The sequence below is a fragment of the Mesoplodon densirostris genome, chromosome 1, assembly GCF_025265405.1.
Source record: "Mesoplodon densirostris isolate mMesDen1 chromosome 1, mMesDen1 primary haplotype, whole genome shotgun sequence".
Taxonomy (NCBI): domain Eukaryota; kingdom Metazoa; phylum Chordata; class Mammalia; order Artiodactyla; family Ziphiidae; genus Mesoplodon; species Mesoplodon densirostris.
Window position 1 is genome coordinate 102,761,571 of NC_082661.1, and position 17,995 is coordinate 102,779,565.

General features: G+C 44.6%; 1 protein-coding gene across 5 annotated transcripts in view; it reads right to left on the reverse strand.

Annotated features, from left to right (window-relative positions):
• The window catches only part of ELF2 (E74 like ETS transcription factor 2), an 89,474-nt gene extending 89,108 nt beyond the window's left edge, over positions 1-366 (reverse strand). For all 5 annotated transcript variants that reach the window (XM_060106117.1, XM_060106147.1, XM_060106127.1 and 2 more), the window contains exon 1: positions 215-366. The gene's annotated coding sequence lies outside the window, so the exon portion shown is untranslated. The remainder of the gene's footprint in view (positions 1-214) is intronic.
• Positions 367-17,995: the final 17,629 nt, after the last annotated feature.

Below are 17,995 nucleotides of genomic sequence, written 5' to 3' on the forward strand. Positions count from 1 at the left end.
CCGACCATTGCCCGGGGGCACTCAGCCTGCTTCCTCAGCTCCCGGCCGGTGTCACCGCCACAGCCTCCGGAAAACCCTCCGCAAACCCCGGAGCCAACAACACAGGCGCGGGGCGGGGGCGCGGAGGGAGGCGGTGGCACTCGGGACAGCGAGGCTTTCTCGCCGCACCCTCCGCGCTCCCTCGCACCAGCCTCCGCGGCCCGCGCGCTCTTACCTGTTCTCCGCGTCGCCCGGGAAGACCGCCGCGTTGCCTTCCCTCCCGGCAGGGCCGCGGACTAGCCGCCGCCGCCGCCGCTGTTGGCCGGGCGTCCGGAGGGAGCCGGGGCCTCCCCGGCTGCCCGAGCCGCTCCACTGGGAGAGGAGGAGACAAAACAGCGGCGCGCCGCCCCGCGCAGAGCCCCCCGCCCGCGCCGCCCCGCCGACTCCCCCCCCCCCAATCGCCGAGGCGACGGCGGCGACACTGAGCCCGGCGCGGAGAGCAATGGTGGCCCCCGCCCTCGCCCCGCTCCCGGCCCCCTCCCTCCACCCCCCGCCTCGGCTCCTCCCCCTCGGCCTCCAACCGCCGCCAACAGGACAGTCGAGTCCGCCTCCCCCACCCCGCCCGCTCCGAGCGCTCCTCCCCTCCCCACGCAGCGAGGGGGGCGGCACTGCCAGTCACCGCCGCGCCTGTCAAACCCAGGCCGGCTATTTATACCCCGCGGGGCCCCGCCGCCCTCGGCCCCCACCAGCCCCCCCACCAGGCCTCGGTGGCTCTCTCGAATCTCGCCCGTCCTGTAGCCCCCAACTTCTCCCAAGCCCGCCTTCTCAGGTAGACTCTCGCCACTTGTCCCGCTCCCTGCTCGGGGCTCCCCCATCCTGCTCCCGACTCCGGCCCCGGCCCGGGACTGGCGCGGGGGCTCCGAAGCGCGGGCAGGCGTGTAGGGGCGCGCGTGCACCTGCAGCGGCCGCCGGCCCGGAGCGCACGCACACACCCTCGCCACTCTCTGAGGTCCCACGCGGGCGCCGGCTGTCACCCCATCCCCAGCTCCGGACTCCCGCCCTTCTCCTCAAGGGATTGCTCTGCACTCGGGCAGCCTAACAGTCAGTGGGGGCCGGAGGTCGTTGAAACTCCTAGCCCGGGTCCCTCCTGTCTCGACTCCAAAGCCTGGGCTAAGTAGAAGGTGGGGCCACGGGCGGGCCGGAGCGCGCGCCCGGCCCCGCCCTCGGCCCCGCCCCGCCCCGTGACGCTCTTGGAGCCCCGCCCCGACCGCCTCGCGCCCCTCCGCGCCACCGGCTCCTCCTCCTCCTCCTCCTTCTCCTGCTCGCTTGCAAATGCCCGGCCTCGTACCCCCGCGGACCCCGCCCCATTCCCAGAAATTACCACCCGCCCAACGGCCGGGCCGCGCGGCGGTTGGTGCCCGCGTTTGCTGACGGGCGGGCGGCGGGGCTCAGCGCGCAGCTGCGGAGCGCGGCGGGCGGTCCCTTGGCTCTGACCCGAGAGCTGCGGGCGCCCGCCCCGGGCCATTGTCGCTGCTCGCTCGGTCGGCGACGGACGGAGAAGCACCCCAAGTCCGAGGATCGTCGGTGCGAGAATGAGGGAGTGGGTGAGAGCGGGAGGATTTTGGTGCCTGCGAATTCGAAAATGAAAACCCAGCTGTAGCCTCATGCTTCTGGTTTCCCCACTTTCACACAAAGGGGAACCTCTGAGCAGGGCACTCACGCGCCTTCAAGTGCACAAAAGCCAATGACACGGTGCCCGGGGTTGTCCTGCATTTGGAGCGCCTCAGTGATCTTTCTTACGCCCAGTTCTGCACACAAACGTCTCAATCTCTTCCCCCACCACTACACTTGGCCGCCGCCGCATTGGCTTGTATTTGTTTAACAAAGAGCAGTGACTGTCCCGGTGCGCGTGGGGACCGACTCTGGTCCCCTTTCGGGCTCCTGCAGCCGCCCTCCGGTGGACCTGGCGCAGTACTGATTCGCCAGGTTCGTTTCCCGGCTCCAAACTCACTCTTTTTGCGTCTCCACAGCCAGTCCTGAGCGTAGAAGAAACCCTGAGGAATACAAGTGGTATCTGTTCTTGAAAGTGACGTGGGAACCATGGAGATAACCCTAGAGTAGGGCTCAAACGTCAAAGGCCCTACTGATTGAAGTCCCTGAAGAGCCGAAGAATTTAATGATCTTCTCTTTCTTTTTTAAAGCTAATAATGCCTGTTTATTTACCGGGGAGCGGAGGCGGGGGGTGGGGGGAGGAGGGGGATTCTTTCTTTCCTATCCTAAAAAGCAACTCTAGGTACTTCTTTTCTTAAGAGATTTTTACTTTTAAACGTAGGGGAAACCTGGATAGCAAATAGGGTTAGTCAGAGAGATCCCCTGAACTCTGATGAAGTTTTATGGATTCCTGAGTTGTAAAACATAGCGACTCTTGCCACTCTTGAACTAAAGAATTTATAAAGCCTTATAACATTGAAACCTTTTATGCACATTAAACAGAATACTACAAACAGCACCCTTTCTAGGGCAGTATTCCTAATCCCCTATTTCCTGCTAACAAACAAATAAAAAACCTATCACTTAAGGGAACCATTGTCCACTTTGATATTTGTGAGGACTTAATAATCAGCACTACTGCATCTCCGTGACCCTAGCATGGCATATTAAGGAGCATGCAACAACAACGCCTGATTTCTATAGTTAGGAACAGATCTCACCTGCTGGGTCAAATCATTCCTGTTTGCAGCTAACATGAGAAGAAATATATCTCCTCTACCATCAATTGGAAGTAAGCTGGAAAGTCCCAGGAAGAAACAGTGGTAAATAACATTAGTGTTCCCGATTTTTCACTGCTCCATGCGCGCCCTTTGAAATATGGTTTTGTAGTTCCTCTCATTAGAGACAGACTGTTTCTGCACTCCACAGACGTTGGGCTTAGATCGTTCCACTTGCTTTTGGCCAAAGGAATATGGGTGATAGTGTGACAGTTCTGAGCCTGACCTTAGGAGGTATTGCATGTTGCTGCTTGCCTCTCTCACACGTGCCTTTCACAATATGAAGAACATGCCTGGGAAGTCTGCTAGTACAAGAAGAATGAGAGACATGGGGCAGGTCTAGAACCACCCCCAGCTTGAAGCCAGTGACCTGCAAAAAAAAAAAGATTGTTATTTTAAGCACTGTGTTTTGGGGTGTTTTGCTACCCGGAATTAGTGTTGTTCTCACTGACCAGTACAATAGGAAATGGAGCAATCTGCCTTTTTTTTTTTTTTTTTTTTTTTTTTTTTTGGCTGCGTTGGGCCTTCGTTGCTGTGCGCGGGCTTTCTCTAGTTGCGGTGAGTGGGGGGCTACTCTTTGTTGCGGTGCGCGGGCTTCTCATTGCGGTGGCTTCTCTTGTTGCGGAGCATGGGCTCCAGGTGCGGGCTCAGTACTTCTGGCTCGCGGGCTCTAGAGCGCAGGCTCAGTAGTTGTGGCACACCGGCTTAGTCGCTCTGCAGCATGTGGGATCTTCCCGGACCAGGGCTTGAGTCCATGTCCCCTGCCTTAGCAGGCAGATTCTTAACCACTGCGCCACCAGGGAAGTCCCACAATCCACTCTTTTGACCTTGAAGGTGCCAAACTTGATGTCTCTGATGTCTCTTTGACAGTGGGTCTTGGAAAGGCACATCCCTTCTGGAAGCCAGTGAAGAAAGAAACCCAGAAAGTTTGTAGCAAAGCATTCTAAAGAATTCAGTAGGAAAGGGCTGATGTGGCCAGTAGTCCTAGAATAATCACAGAATAGGAGAGCTCTATGTGGTAACTAGATTGCTTTTACTTCTGTTTTTTATATTACACAGTTCATTTTTTAATTATACAAGTGATTCATTGATACATTCTCATCATCAATTTTCAGATAATACAAAATAGACTTTTTAAAAAGCCAAGTGAGGGCTTCCCTGGTGGCGCAGTGGTTGAGAGTCCGCCTGCCGATGCAGGGGACACGGGTTCGTGCCCTGGTCCGGGAAGATCCCACATGCCACGGAGCGGCTGGGCCCATGAGCCATGACTGCTGAGCCTGCACATCCGGAGTCCGCAAGGGAGAGGCCACAACAGTGAGAGGCCCGCGTACCGGAAAAAAAAAAATATATATATATATATATATATATATATATATATATATAAAAAGCCAAGTCTCCTTTCCTTCTCTGCTTTTCTTTCCATGCCTCACCCTCCACACATACCCAGCCATCCCATACCTCTCCTGTTCCACGGGTAACCGTAAATGATAGTTTAGCATTTAAGCTTCCAGACTTTTCTCTGTGCATTTATGTACATATGCATGCATATATATATATATATATAGAGAGAGAGAGAGAGAGAGAGAGAGACCAAATATTAGTAAGATTTTGTAATATATGTACTAAGTACAGTAATTTTGTATTTTTCTCTGTTTATTTCCCTTTTGTTTTCTCTATCTAAGAAAGTCTCTTTTTAAGATCTTTCTAGGACTACTTAGCCTGTCTTCATTTTTTTTTGCAGTACGCGGGCCTCTCACTGCTGTGGCCTCTCCTGTAGCGGAGCACAGGCTCCGGACGTGCAGGCTCAGCGGCCATGGCTCACGGGCCCAGCCACTCTGTGGCATGTGGGATCTTCCCAGACCGGGGCACGAACCCGCATCCCCTGCATTGGCAGGCGGACTCTCAACCACTGTGCCACCAGGGAAGCCCTGTCCCCACTTTTATATCAGAACGTTAAGTGGGAGAAGGACCCCTTAGCACCTGTCTTAAGGGTGGGAGTGATACTCAACACGAGGAATGAAGGAGAAGACTAAATTCTCTGAGTGGTAGCCAATAAATCATTTGTCCCTCCCAAATTGTAAATTCTCTTTCTGGGCAAATCCTTGAGCACTTTGAGTTATAGCTGATTAAATAAGGCTCCATTCCCTTATAACATTTCAAAGTGAGTAACCCAAGAGAACAAAGAAATGCCATGCTGTCTTTTCTGACCAGCCTCAGGAGCCATACACCATGACTCATTATGCCCTGTTCTACTGGTCATACAAAGCACTCGTAAGTCAGCGTGGGAGGGCACTACACAAAGACGTGAACACCAGAAGATGAGGATCAGTAGGGCCGTGTTGGAAGCCGTGTGTCACAAGGCCCTGCCACAGCTGTGAATTTTGAGTGACTGACACAGGCTTTAAACTTGTTGGATTCCCTCACTGCAGGTGGGCAAATCCCAGATTACCAACAACCATGTAGACTTCATAAGGACAGCCAGAAAAATCTCTTCTTTTGTCTCTCTTTAAAGAATAAGCGGTTCTGGGCAACTATCCAGTTATATTACGGTGTTAACCTACCTTATTTGTGAGCCACTGTATCCACACCTCTCACGGCCCCTTTCTGGGCGTCTCCAAAGATAATTATTCATAACTCTCCCATATTCTGGGTCTGCAAAAGAACTCAGTCCCCAAACTCATGTTTTGTTTTAGGTACCATCTTGTCTTTTATGAGTCAGAATCTCTTAAACACTGTATATTAAACAAGTTATAAGAGACCTGCCTGAGAGAATGATGAAAACCAAAATAATTTTGGAGGAACATGTTAAGTTTCCAGAATCCAGTGAAACAGTTCTTGAGAATGACATTTGTACCATCAAATGCAATCACGTAAAACAAGCAGAAAGTATGAAGTTTTTAATATAGAAGGGAAGCCAAATCATCATGAGTTTCAGGTGTAATTTTACCATGTAATGTTTTCTAGTAAAATAAGTACTTAATGTCATTTCATAATTTAAGTTCTTGATATATTTAAAAAGCAGTCGTCTCTTTAGAATAGTGCTTTAGTTGGAAGCATTGTATTAATTCCATCCACAAATAACTTACTTTGAAAGAACATTTTGGGACTGCCCTGGCGGTCCAGTGGTTAGGACGCCGTACTTCGAATGCTGGGGGCGCAGTTTCCATCCCTGGTTGGGGAACTAGAATCCCACATGCCACACGGTGCAGCCAAAAATATTTTTTTAAAAAAAGAACATTTTATTGCTTTTTAAAAATATTTGAAGTGTTTAAGATGGACTGCACTTTATTCTAGTTAGGATTTCTAATATTTTCCATGTCAAAACCAATTTTTGTAAGCAGATTTTGCCTCCTTTGTTATAAAATTAAAAGTCCAAATGAAATGTACATGAAGACATTTTATTAGTGATTTAAGATTACATTAATCTTTAAAATTTCTGAATGAAATTGGTTTCTTAATAAAATTCAGGATAAATGCTATAGTAGTTAATTAAAACACAAAGATAAATATCTTCCATGGAGAAAGATCTGAAATAAATTTCCATATCTGCAGGCTGACTAGTTTTCAAGGCCATTTAGCTGTTTCTTCCATGCTGCTAAGTCAAAATGAGTTAATTGAAATTTTTCTTTCCATTCATTTCCTGGATCACCCTAAAGATTAGAAAAGCACACCAAAGGCCTTGCTTTTCCCATTATTTATTTGCTTTCCTCTCTGGGGATTTTTCCTACTGGTCAGCTAATCAGAGTGAGTAGCATTATTTTAACAGTAGTAAACAATAACAGCAATAATAACTATAATATTGGCCCCTATTAGTATACCACTGGACACTTTGTGTTCATTTATCTTATGAATTCTGGGACTTCCCTCGTGGCGCAGTGGTTAAGACCCCGAGCTCCCAATGCAGGGGGCCTGGGTTTGATCCCTGGTCAGGGAACTAGATCCCACATGCATGCCGCACCTAAGAGTTCACATGCCACAACTACGGAGCCCACCTGCCACAACTAAGGAGCCTGCAAGCCACAACTAAGACCCGGCACAACCAAATAAATAAATGTTAAAAAAAATCTTATGAATTCTGTATAATTATCCCATCCTACAATTCATGCTGAAGTTATGAGACATTAAGCCACTTGTTCAAAGTTACACAATAGACAGTGGAGTTGGAGATTGAATTCTCCAGAGCCTATGCTCTTGACCACGTACATCTAAAATGCAGCCTTGTTTCAACTGTTCATGTTCAAACATCACAGATGGAAAGTATTGCTCTCTGATTCAGCCTTGACACCAGCTTCATGTCCCATTCCCCCCCAGCTTCGTCGGGTACTGCTGCCACCTTGCAGCCCTGTTCCCCTCTGTTTGGCATCCCTGTTCTGCCTGTGACAGCAGGCACTGCTGCAGATGGTTGAGTGTTTCTGGCCGCACTCCCTCTCTGCCTCTCCAGACACTCCCTTTTCCGCTGGTTGCCAGCATGTTCCCTCTACTCCACCCTGTGGCTCCTGTTCTTCCTGTCTGCCGCATTGTGTCTGAGTAGGCTTTCCATATCTGCTGATGACACTGACTGCTAAGCAAAAAGAAAGAGGGAAATTTAAGGCCAGGATAAGAAGCCAATCAATATGGAGGATAAAAGGTCACAGGAGAACCATAATTAAAATGTGAATCCCAGGGCTTCCCTGGTGGCGCAGTGGTTGAGAGTCCGCCTGCCGATGCAGGGGACACGGGTTCGTGCCCCGGTCCGGGAAGATCCCACATGCCAAGGAGCGGCTAGGCCCGTGAGCCATGGCCGCTGAGCCTGCGCGTCCGGAGCCTGTGCTCCGCAACGCGAGAGGCCACAACAGTGAGAGGCCCGCGTACCGCAAAAAAAAAAAAAAAAAAAAAAAAAAAAGTGAATCCCAGACAGAAAAGAATGGAATAAATGGGAAGAGGAATTGAGAGTTTTAAAATACTGCGAACCTATAGGAAAGACTGGAAACTCCCATAACGTAAAGGAGAGAGGGAAATAAAAATAGTTCTATGGTTCAAATTAATATTCAAGAGTCTATGAATAAGTACAGTAATTGCTAATATCTGTACTTACATGTGATCAGAGTCCTAAATACCAACAAAATGCTTTGGAAATCTGGCACCATCTTAAAGGTAGTGTTGAGCAAACGTGTATTTCCTTTTAATCTTTTTTTTTTAATCCTCATAACAACCCAATCAGAAAGGTATTATCATCGTTTTGCAGGTTATGAAACTGACACAACTGAAAGGGTAGAACAACTTTTCCAAGACCACCAGCAAGTGAATAGTGGAGCCAGGCAGGAAACCTAAGCAGGCTGGCTCCAGACTCCCTGCTCTCAACACTCTGCTCAGCTTTCTCAGCCTGCCGGGATAAACTCTCCCTCACATGAAACCCACAGTCTGGGCCTTGCAGTAGGGATTGCTATCCACCTTTCAAGGAGGAAAGCTGGCTTTCACAAATAGTACCTTCTCCTCCACAGCAACTCCAAGGCCGAAGGCGAGGTCAGGCTGGCTTCTCCCTATTCTGTGCTCTCCTGTGATTCGAGGTCGGCAAAGGAGCACAGTGCACAATTCAACAAGCCCAAAAGTGGCTTATATTCCACTAGAGAATTCCAGAGCCCACTTACAAAGTCTGCCTTTTTATTTGGTTGCCTGAGTGGAGAAAGAAAATTAAAACATACTGTACTATTTTTAATTAATCAACTGCGTGACATGCCTCTAAAATAATTTTCTTAGTTCATTGGCCACATACTCTCTCGTTTCTTTATGTGATGATTTTGCAATATTATTTTTATGGAGAGAATAGAAAGAATTTTCTCCTCTAGCTTATAATATTAAAATTTGGTTTTTTGGGTTTTTTTGCGGTACGCGGGCCTCTCCTGTTGCGGAGCACAGGCTCCAGACTCGCAGGCTCAGCGGCCATGGCTCACGGGCCCAGCCGCTCCGCGGCATGTGGGATCTTCCTGGACCGGGGCACGAACCCGTGTCCCCTGCATCGGCAGGTGGACTCTCAACCACTGCGCCACCAGGGAAGCCCCTAAAATTTGGTTTTTATTACTGATACTTTAGAGAAGTTTCTATTAGCCTCATATCTTGTTATTGATAAAGTCATATAAGTTTTAGGATAGTTTTCAATTTGCAGGAACTTCTATCTCGTTTCTTTCATATAGAAGTAAGATTGCAGCTTATTCCAGTTTTCTTATAGAAGTAAGATTGCAGCGTATTCCAGTTTTCTTATGCAGTGACTAATCTTAGATAGTCTTTGACTTGAAAACACTCATTAATTAGTTGCTATTTGAAAACTAGTATATATAGGATGGATAAACAACAAGGTCCTACTGTATAGCACAGGGAACTATATTTCATATCCTTTGATAAACCATAATGGAAAAGAATATATATGTATAACTTAGTCACTTTGCTGTACAGCAGACATTAACACAACATTGTAAATCAAGTATACTTCAATAAAAATTATTTAAAAGCCTCTTGGACCTCAAAAAAAAATTAGTTGCTGTTTGATGTTCAGTGAGTAGTGATGATGATATAGTCTTATATTTTCTCTATGGATGTCACTATTTAAGGTAATATCAGCCATGTATCTACATATTTTGCCAATGTATCCGTATAATTCATTCCTCTCTGTCAACTCTGGTATAATCCAAAGCTTCCTCATTACTTATTTTCAAATTTATCTTTTCCTTTGAATGTTTGCTTTGGTATGATCTGAAATTATGATCTTGAATTTCTTTTTTTTTTTTTTTTTTTTTTTTTGCGGTACACAGGCCTCTCACTGCTGCGGCCTCTCCTGTTCCGGAGCACAGGCTCCGGATGTGCAGGCTCAGCGGCCATGGCTCACGGGCCCAGCCGCTCCGCGGCACATGGGATCTTCCCAGCCCGGGGCACGAACCTGTGTCCCCTGCATCGGCAGGCGGACTCTCAACCACTGAACCACCAGGGAAGCCCTTGAATTTCTATTTTTGATGTGACCATCATCTTTATCACTTTTGTCTCGTAGTCCTTTAATTTTTATCTAAATAAAAAATATATATTCAAAAACAGACAAATTCAATACATAAATTTTAAAATGATAAAAAGGTACCCATCATATCTACTCAACTCAGGAATCTAGTTCTTATTTGTTCTCTTGAAATGTTCCAAAATGTCTTTTCAAATTACAGTTAAAATGCACATTCAAACTTTATGAACCTTTTGAATAAATATTCTACAGCCTGTTTGTATATGAGTTTCTCTTCTGAATCTTCAAAAAATATGTTTTATATCTTGTCATTGTACCCAGACTGCAAGGCTTGAACAGTTTTACAGTGGACAGACTGTCTTGTTATACGGAGAGCCTAAAGGGAAATCCAAGTTGGCAGGTGTGTTTAAATGCTCCATAAAAGGATTAGAGATGGTTCATCTGACACAGGAACCTAAAAAGGAAACATGTAACTGTTGCAAAACACTGAAGTAGTCCACAGCTTCAGGTAAGCTGAGGCAGCTTTCCCTGCCTGCAACCCTCTCCCAAGAGAAAAAACAGCCAGCAGGGGCTGGTGCAGAATCCAGGTGTGAGTGAGTAGAGAAGACAGTGATCTTAACCAACTGTGGTTGAAATGTTTTACTTCAACAGATTTTACAAAACACTTGACCATGTGAGTATGTTACTGGGGCCCATAGCAGCCAGTTTAAGTGAGAGGCCCTGAGCTTATGTTGTTAACTTGAGGCCCAGCTGCCCACCTGCCCCAAGGTTCTCTGAATCACTCAGTTCCTTTATAATACAGTCTCCTTTTCAGCTTAGGCTACATCAAGTTGTTTCCCATTTTTTGCAAACCAAAGTATCTCCTACAAGTCTCTATTCCGTTTTTCCCAGATTACTGCACTAGACCTGTAACTAGTATGCTAAATGCTATTCCCAATTCCAATTGGTTTCATGCATCCCTGCCAGATTAATCTCCCTATAGCAGAGTCCTGATGATGCCATTGCTCACAACCTCTGAGTACAGAGTCATCAACTTGGCATTGAAGGTGGTGGGGTTCAGAACACACTGCCCCAAAATACGACACCAAAATCTTCAATATGGTATTGAATATTGTAAGCCGAAGGAGTTTGATTAAATAGCAGAAGCAAGATGGTCACTCTGACTCTCTCCCACCCCTTCTTTCCTAAAACAGGCCATAAAACCCTCCTATGAGAGGTACCCTCTCTGTGTCCCTCGGAAAGGAGCATCCTTATCTCCAATGACAAAGGGACACCAAGAGGAATAATAACCAGAGGCCTTGTTAAGTTTCCCCTTGTTTCTTACAATTACCTTCCATTCCTTACCCAGTCATACTGCTCCACCACTGTCCAGTCCTCATCCCACATTGCCTAAATGCACTCGGGTCTGTTTCTTTGGGTCTTCATTTCTGTATGAAAGCTCTCGTGTACTGTAAAACTTATATTAAATAAATGTGTATACTTTTCCCCTGTTAATCTGTCTTTGTCAGTTTACTTTTCAGACCCAGCCAGGGAGCCTAAGAGGGCAGAGGAAAACTTTTCCCTCCCCTACAGAAGCCTCTGTGCAAGGACCCACGGCGGCTCCCAGGCTCACTTGCCACCGCCTTGCTCGAGGGAGTCCTCGCACCAGCCACAGCGGGCAGCTCAGGATCGCGCCCTGAACTTTCCCACCCCCCTGCCTTCGCTCAGGATGCTCCTCCTACACGAAACTCCTCTCTCGCTCAGGCTGTCAAAGTACAGATCCTTCAGGGTCTGGCTCAAATATCCTCTCCTCCATGAAGTTTTTCCTGAGTTTCCAACAAACCTCCATCCCCCAGACAAAGTGCGATTTTTGCCCCGCTTTGACTCACCATAGCTTTGGGTTCTTACCTCCTGAGTGATGCTATATTTGTCCTCAGTTTATCATCATTGTATACAGCAGCCTTACATCTTATACAGGAGTTAGGCTCCAAAGTCAGCGAGCAAGGACAAAAAATGTTATAGTGCAAAAAATCTCTCAAAATTTCCTAAGGTGCCAATTTAGAGAGCAATTACTGCTCTCCCTAGGTCAACGGCACTCTCCTTCAGCACTACAAAGCTAAAGTCAGCCATGGCTTGGCGAAATGTCCAAGCTGTGAAAGACACAGGAACTGAGCAGGACAGTTCTTTTTTTTTTTGGCTGTGCCACAAGGCTTGTGGGATCTTAGTTCCCCAAGCCAGGCCCACAGCAGTGAAAGCACTGAGCCTTAACCACTGGGCCACCAGGCAATTCCCAGGACAGCTCTTCATCTCCCATAACACAATCCCTCCAAAGCGGGTGGCAGCTGAGAAGCGTGTGACTCCCCATTTAAATTCTTCTCTTAGTCTCAGTGCATGTGGCTGACTTCCTGTAAACTAAATGCACAGGTGATCGGATTTTGATTTCTGGTTCCACCACTTACTAGATATGTAACCATGGCCAAGTTATTCAATCACTTATTTTCTCTACCCCTCAGTTTACATCTGCAAAAAGGAACAGTAAGAAGGCCCAATTAATAAGCTTGTTGTAAGGGTTAAATTACTGATAGTTAACCTGTAAAATAATACTATTTACCTTCTAGGCTTTCAATGAAAATTAGATGAGCTTACATATATAAAGCACTTAGAAAAGTGTCTTGGCATATGTTAGTGCTCAATAAATATTACCTATTTTTAAAAGTTTTTAAAAAATCTTATTGAAGTACAGTTGACTTACAATGTTGTGTTTAATTTCTGCTGTACAACAAAGTGACTCAGTTTTACATATATATATATATATTCTTTTTCACATTCTTTTCCATTATGGTTTATCACAGGATATTGTCTATAGTTCCCTGTGCTCTACAGTAGGACCTTGTTGTTTATCCATCCTCTATATACTAGTTTGTATCTGCTAATCCCAATCTCTCAGTCCTTCCTTCCCCCACTCTCCTCCCCTTTGGCAACTGCAAGTCTGTTCTCTATAAATATTACCTGTTATTATTACTTATCTCTCTGTCTTACTTTCTTCTGCTGCTTGTAAAAGATTAGATGAGAAGCACTTACTATCGCAGAGCAAGTACTCTGTAAGGGTTAGGTATTATTATTATCATTATTATCATTTCACTACTGTGTCCTCCCTATTGCAAGTTTCTTGGGGGCAGGGACATTATCTTTCACAACTTTGTGTCCTTGCAGTGACTCAAAATAGTGCCTGGCGCACATGTCACTCAAAAGATAGTCGAAAATCAGATAATGTTTCCCCCCTCCAAATTCTCGTTACATGGATTTAATTTTTACAAGTTCATAAAGAAATAAACGAAGTGTGTATTCATGAATACCTGAATGGCTCTCCTACCCTCTGAAACGGTCTTTACCATCTTGGGCACAACGCTTCATCGCAAGAACTCCCCCAGGGGGCGCTGAAGAACTTCCTGAATAAGGACTTATTCACGTACCAGAGTTGGAATGTGAATTACTTGGGGGTAAGTGTTGACTTTGGCTTCTCTGAGTTTTACTGAGGACATTTGTACCATAAAAACTGACCTTTAAAGCTAGTAATTCATGATCTGTGGTTTGAAACCACCTTGGAAATGATTCCAGGACACCAAGAAATATATAATCCTAGATTTGTAACTGATTACAATTTTTTTTCTATCTTAGGTCTCCTGTCTTTTAAATAAAGATAATAATACCAACTGACCTCAAAACCTTGGTGACGAGTAATAAACATGATGCTTAGGAAGTTAATGTGACGAGAGGACTAGAGTCTATTAGTTAAAAGACCCATTGTCAATATGTGTTTATGTGTAGCTGATTCACTTTGCTGTACAGCAGAAACTAACACAACATTGTAAATCAACTATATTCCAGTAAAAATTAATTTAAAAATAAAAATAAAAGACTCCATTATCAGAGATAATTCTTTCCATACGTGTACTTATTAGGAAGGTTTTTCCCTTTTTACAGCTCACATCTTTCAAAGGGACCACATGGAGAGAGAGAAAGGGAGACTCTCAGACAGCAGCATCACTGAAATCACCTTTCTAGTGAATGAGATAGATGACAGAGGTGTCAGCCAGATAGAGCTCTGTTGACCCAGGTAGGTGTCAAATACTCCTCTGTCTTAGTTTAACAAATGGGAAAACATTATTCTCCTAGCAACTGGTGTGATCTTTTCTCTTAGGAATGAGACCCACCTCTGTTGGGAAAATTCCATGGTGAGCCTGCTTGGAAGCTGAGACCTAAGTGTGAGGAAGCACTGCCCAGCCTAGTACAAGGAGAGGGATTTGTTGATTGCAGTGGAGAGGGCTTTGGGGAGGCGGAGCTGTTGAGATGACAGAAAGCTGGCTCTGCCCTGTGAGATGCATCCGTCCAGCGACCTCACAAACCCTTGGCAAAGTTATTAACCTCACGCAGTACTTGGCAGATAAGGAGTTCAGTGGAAACAGTGAAGAGAGTGCTCCTAACGTCCATCTTGGCCTAAGGCAGCAACACAGGGAGCCCTGAGGAAGCAAGCTTCCAGGGATTCACAGAAATCTCAAAGCTGGATCTGGACTCACACAGTCCATAAATTTACGTGGGTGCCAGCATCAACTTTTCCTAAGTCTCTGAAGGGTGGGAAGGCCCTAATCCCATCTGGTTTACATTAGTAGTCATAGTAAGATAAAGGTAGCTTATTTACAAAATTATGCATCTTTAAACAAAATGGAGGGAAAATAAGAAAAAAACATTTTTAAGTACTTTTAAGTCAAACAGTAGAGCATTTTGCCTACAAAGCCAGGCAGACCACTTTTATGAGAGCAGAAATAAATGATAAGAAGGGAACTTCCTTGCTGTGTTAACAATTTTGAGCAAAGTGTGGGAAAATACTTTAAAACAGAGATTGTTTTACTTTATTCTAACACCTATCCAGAAATCAAGGGTCCTCAAACAAATATTGAATTTTATCCTTTCTTATCTGAAGATTTAGTTTTTTAGAATAAAGTTAGCTTTTTTCTTATTACAAAAATAACACATGGCTATTTTTAAAGTTTTAAAACACAAGAGGATAAATACACACCTTTTAAAATTATTATTATTATTTTTAAAAAACCCAAACTCCTGGGACTTCCCTGGTGGCTAAGTGGTTAAGAATCCACCTGCCAACGCAGGGGACACGAGTTTGATCCCTGGTCGGGGAAGATCCCACATGCTGTGGAGCAACTAAGCCCATGCACCACAACTACTGAGCCCATGTGCCACAACTACTGAAGCCTGTGCGCCTAGAGCCCGTGCTCCATAACAAAGACAAGTCACCGCAATGAGAAACCCGCGCACCACAACGAAGAACAGCCCCTGCTCGCCGCAGCTAGAGAAAGCCCACATGCAACAACAAAGACCCAACGATGAAGACCCAATGCAGCCATAAATAAATAAATTTTATTAAAAAAAAACAAAAACAAAACCCTAAGTCCCTCATGGTTTTCAGGGAAGTTTTTATTTGTTTATTATTTAGTTATTTGTTTGTTTGGTTTTGGCTGTGTTGGGTCTTTGTTGCTGCGTGCGGGCTTTCTCTAGTTGCGGCGAGTGGGGGCTGCTCTTCGTTGCGGTGCACGGGCTCTAGGTGCACGGGCTTCAGTAGTTGTGGCACACGGGCTCAGTAGTTGTGGCTTGCGGGCTCTAGGTGCACGGGCCTCAGTAGCTGTGGCACACGGGCTTAGTTGCTCCGTGGCATGTGGGAGCTTCCTAGACCAGGGCTCAAACCCATGTCCCCTGCATTGGCAGGTGGATTCTTAACCACTGCACCACCAGGGAAGTCCACGCCTTTTTAAAATTATAAAGTAAATTGATCTCCAGCCTCCATGAAATGCAAAGATCATTCTCAGTATGGTAGGAATAGCATATGCTGAGGGTGAGTTAGAGGTGAAGGTTATAGAACTGTCATTGTAGCTTTAGGAAAAAAAATAAAAGAAGAAAGAACTTTTCACTTTACACATTGAATTATCTGGACTCGTAGTGGCACAAGACAGAAGCTGACTTGAGCCAGCTTAGCCAAATATTATGCATCTTTAAACAAAATGGAGGGAAAATAAGAAAAAAACATTTTTAAGTACTTTTAAGTCAAACAGTAGAGCATTTTGCCTACAAAGCCAGGCAGACCACTTTTATGAGAGCAGAAATAAATGATAAGAAGGGAATGATAAGAATTACTGCATAATTTTGCAATAAGTTTATTGGCTCACATGTCGAACTGTAGGACAGGGAAGGACAACTGTATCAAAACCTCTTACTCTCAGGATGCTCCCTCTCCATCTTTCTTCCCTGCTTCTCTTGCCAGTTTCAGTTCATTCTCTCAAACCAGCTGCTGCATGAGAGATACTGTGGCCTTCAGGCTCACATCTTCACCATGTGCATGGGCCTCATAGATAAGAGAGTGGACCAATTCTTACCAATAACACGAGTGCTATTTCCAGAAGAATAGAAAAGTTTTGGAAGAAAAAACATTTTCAGTATATCCTTTGCTGCCTTCCCTACCACATACACTAATACACATACTCTTCTTCCCATACATACAATTCCAAAAATGTCCTTGTATAGCCGCTATGTAGCCACGCATATCCTTGTCCCAGCTCCAGGATCTTTATGTTATGTCAATTCATCATCAGGATGGATGAGGGGGCCTCGTTTCCTTATAACTTACAAATAAACAATAAACCTAAATCTCCTCAATGCACCTAAATATACAATGGGGGGGGAAATAAGATAAACATTCTTTCAAAAGGAATGTTCAAAAGAGGGAAAACTGAGAAAGCAACGCTCAGAGCACAGACCACTTCTTCCTGGACAGGGATAGCAAGTCTGTAGACTTAAAGCATTGAACCTTGGAGGGTGCTTTGTAGAGGGTACCACTAAGGTTCTGCGTGTCTACAAATATCCTAGTTGAATGGGCAGAATTGTAAGTTTATAGATAGGGTACAACTGCTGCTGTTTCCACGTAGTAACTTTCTGAGCCCAAAATTTTGCCAGGGCTGCTTGGACATTATTGAACTCAGTGGCATTTAAATTGAATGGAGAGTAGAAAAAGAAAGATGCAATATATACATATATCAAATCATTATGTAGTACACCTTAAAATTATACAATGTTATATGTCAATTATATTTCAATAAAACTGGAAAAAATAAAATTAAAAATAAATTTAAAAAAAAAAAAAGAAAGGAAAGGAAGGGAGGGAGGGAGGGAAGAAGGACCTGCAAAAGGAAAGAAGCACTTGCTGTCTTTTACAGTAGGGATTTACAATTTATTATTTTACTGAATGCAGGATTTTAGGCAGATCTGAGTAGAGGGTAAAGAAACTCCTAAAGGGAGAGTAGGATACCCTTCTCTTTACTGAGGGAAATCTTTAGGCAAAATTTTAAAAATCTTTATTTTTATGAAGTAACAAATATAAAAACTCATTGGTAAGTATAAATATTGACAAAGAGAGCAAACCCATGAAATGGCCAGTATCTAAAGATCATCTTAGAAAAAAAGGAGACATGGTAACTTAGTAGCAAAGACAAGCATATGCACAACCATACAGGAAATTATTTGGTTCTAGACTGACTTTTCTGGTATTTAGGTGTAAGTTCAGTAGGTTATTTCAAGCCAGCTGAGATAACAGGAGAATATATTTAACCCAGCGATCCCGGCTGCGGAGTAACTAGGGCAGAAGAATCTGATGCGACCTGACTTCTAGGTGTGCCCAGAGTAAAGGACTGGGGTGGGAGCAGGGGGGGCAACCACCAAAGTGTCCTCAGCAGACAAGCATGTTCAATAATTTCTTATTTTGCTTCACCATTCTGAGTTCAAAGAATCCATAAAAACCGTAGTCATCTGTACAGAGCAACATGAGGTAGCAAAAATTACAGAGAGATGGCTCAAAAATACAAAAGTTTTAGGAAAGTTAAGTTCATACAACTCAGAAAATATAAAAGTTAAGTTTTTCCAATAAGGGTTAATACCACATTATTCATATACAATTTGCTCCGTTCTGAACGTAAAATTGTAGATGAAATGAAAAATAGAATTTAAAAAATGTGTTTACTGGATCGTTTGAGTTATACTATTCTGAATATAATATTCTAGTTCCATTTGTATTTAATTACTTAAGAAGAATAGAGGAACCCATATCAGTGAAAGAAATGTTGATCTTTATAGAGAAATGTAAGATCCATAACAGCATCATCAATATAATTAAAATACTATTTCAATATTTACAAAACGAATATAAATTTTTTCCTTAACGTCTGTT